The following is a 2,971-nucleotide window of genomic DNA, read 5'->3' on the forward strand; positions in this document are numbered from 1 at the left end:
TAATTTGGGTGGCCAATGGTATTCTTAAAAACAAAATTTATGTTGGAAATTGTCTTTCTTAGAGACAGGTCTGTGATACTTGGGCAATGGAAGTTATCCATAAGCATCTAGGGGTAGCAGAGAGAAATTCACCAATTTGCTTCCTACTAAATGTGTGACATGGGGGGAAGATAAGTCATACTGACAACGGCCACTGCCTGTTCAAATCACTGGCTTTGTTATAGTGCCAGCAACATCCTCTCAAAATTCCAAGGTCCCTACTGGTTCAAAACGACTGCTTAGTTCTGCCATGAGCTAAGTAAGTTAATTTGAGGAAGGTTTGAAACATTTCTGATGTAGTTCGTTGTTGTTATAGTTTGGAAGGAAGCAGCATCTGCTCATCCTTCAAAGGAAATTGTAAAAAAAAAATGTCCAAGAAGCAAGAGGACATTTCAAATGATGTGGCTCATAGGATCAAATGGGCTGCTTCTTCCTAGAAGACTTCATAGGTTTTAATTGAATTGGTTCCTGTTTCTTGGAGCAGTCATTTAATACCTTGAATGTGCTCTCTTGGAAGACTATGCTAGTGCCATTAATAGGCCTCAGGAAATTGCTGCATTTTTTCATCTGATACATTTATAATGTGAAAGAGCTTAAAAGATTTTCTGCCTTCTCAACTTTCTCCTGTCATGGCCATATATACTAGCCTGCTTAGTCATGAGAAGCCAGCTGCGATTTAATTTTTAATTTATAAATAAATAAATTAAACCTTGAGCACAAACTGAAGATTATTTTTCATAAGCAGCACAGTTCCTTTGAAGGTTTAAGATGTATAAAAATAGGAAACAGCAAGACATCTTTGAAGATATAGCTGCAGATTTTGCTAGAAAGTTTTCAGCAAAATGGAAAATGTAGTTTTATTGTAATTGTATATCTTCCCTACAACTCTATCCCCTTCAGAAACTTCTTAGGCCTTTTGACTTTTTAATTTATCATATTTAACAGTAGCCAGTGTGACTGAAGTTAATATATAATCTGTTCCAAGATTACTTTGAATACTCAAATGAAATCAGCTTCCATTAATTTTCAAGCCTTAACTATCACACGTTTAAGAAAGGAATGGGGTGAAAAATGTTTTAAACACCAGTCTATTAGAATCCCTTTTAATTTACATGACAAAGAAAAATTCAGTGCTTATTCAATTTTTATTTAGCTATTTGGATATACGATGTTGACATCCATCTATGTCATGTAGCATACCGACAAAAATAAATGAGCTTTACATTCAGGGATAAAGAAATTAGATTTATATAAAGACATAAAAACAGTCCAACTGTAAGACCTGTCAATAATGCATGTTTGGAAGAAGAATGAGTTGACTGAGTGAAATATCTCCAGGTACCCGGAGATACCTGGCCCTCAGTTGATCAACTGATCAGCAGACCATGGTTAAGTGGCCCAGCATTTAAGTGACCAGGGAAGGGAATGGCCACCCCCTTCACTTATTTTCATGGAAGGGCATATGTTTACACACACCTCAAAAATTAGCTTTGGCCTTATTTTCAGGACATGTCCTATTTTCAAGGAAACATGGTAGCATGGCCGGTGACTTTTGTGTTGCTTCAATCGAACTGGTGCTATTTGATGTCAGTGTGGGTAGAGATTGATGGATTTGGGATCGTGGTGTTTGACTGCCAGCCGGTGTCTGTAGATCCTGATTTTTAATTGACATGATGCTTGTCTCAAATAGAATTTGTTGCAATTGTTACAATTGAAAAGATATAGAAGGATGAAAGAAACAATGTAATCTATAAAATCAACTGTAACAATTAGGGCATACAGCAACTTGCATTTTGTTAATGTATGTTTCAGCCAGTGAGTTCATCTTTAGAAATCAATTGTGCAGCTAGAACATTAGAACAGTCAGTGTGGTTCCAAATGCATCCTTTAGTATTGTAAGAGTATTTCTTCTAATTTATTTATAATTTAATAGCAATAGCACTTAGACTTATATACAGCTTCACAGTGCTATACAGCTCTCTCTAAGTGGTTTACAGAGCCACCATATTGCCTCCAACAATCTGGGTCCTCATTTTACTCACCTCGGAAGAGTGGAAGGATGGGTCAACCTTGAGCCAATCAGGATCGAACTGGCAGGGGAATGCAGAGTTAGCCTGCAATACTTCATTCTAACTACTACGCCACCCCAGGTAAAATAGATAAGATCTCCCAACTATTGAAAACATAGTAATGGGCAGCTGTCATTCATACATGCATAAACTCTAAACACATTGTTGAAATAAACAAAGGATAAGCTAAGGAATGGTGTGAGGAAGACTGCATAATCCCATCTATATGTTTGGATCAATTGTTACCCTGTCCCTTGTGATGAACTTCTTAGGTGAGTCAAGCAAGATTATTATTATTTTTTCTCTTAGGCTATGATTAGCAATTTGAATAGCGGAAGAGTTGTATAGGAAGACTTGACCTAAGGATTATTGAAAGTACATATAAGAAGGACTTTGGCTACTGCAAAATTTGCTTCTCAATAGAAATGTCCTTCTGCATGACCTCATAGCTTTCCTCTTTTTTTCCTCTTTTTCTTTTTGAGATTGTATCATCTCTGCTTTAATGAACCTAGTTGAGCCACTATGCCCAGTGGTAAAAAAGAGAAATAAGGAGAAAAGTGTCTGTTTCTCACCTGGACTTTTGCTTGCTTGCTTGCTTGCTTGCTTGCTTGCTTGCTTGCTTGCTTGCTTGCTTGCTTGCTTGCTTGCTTGCTTGCTTGCTTGCTTGCTTGCTTGCTTGCTTGCTTGCTTGCTTGCTTGCTTGCTTGCTTGCTTGCTTGCTTGCTTGCTTGCTTGCTTGCTTGCTTGCTTGCTTGCTTGCTTGCTTGCTTGCTTGCTTGCTTGCTTGCTTGCTTGCTTGCTTGCTTGCTTGCTTGCTTGCTTGCTTGCTTGCTTACTTGTTTTATCAAGCATACATGTGATTA

Source organism: Erythrolamprus reginae, chromosome 2, assembly GCF_031021105.1.
Source record: "Erythrolamprus reginae isolate rEryReg1 chromosome 2, rEryReg1.hap1, whole genome shotgun sequence".
NCBI lineage: Eukaryota > Metazoa > Chordata > Lepidosauria > Squamata > Dipsadidae > Erythrolamprus > Erythrolamprus reginae.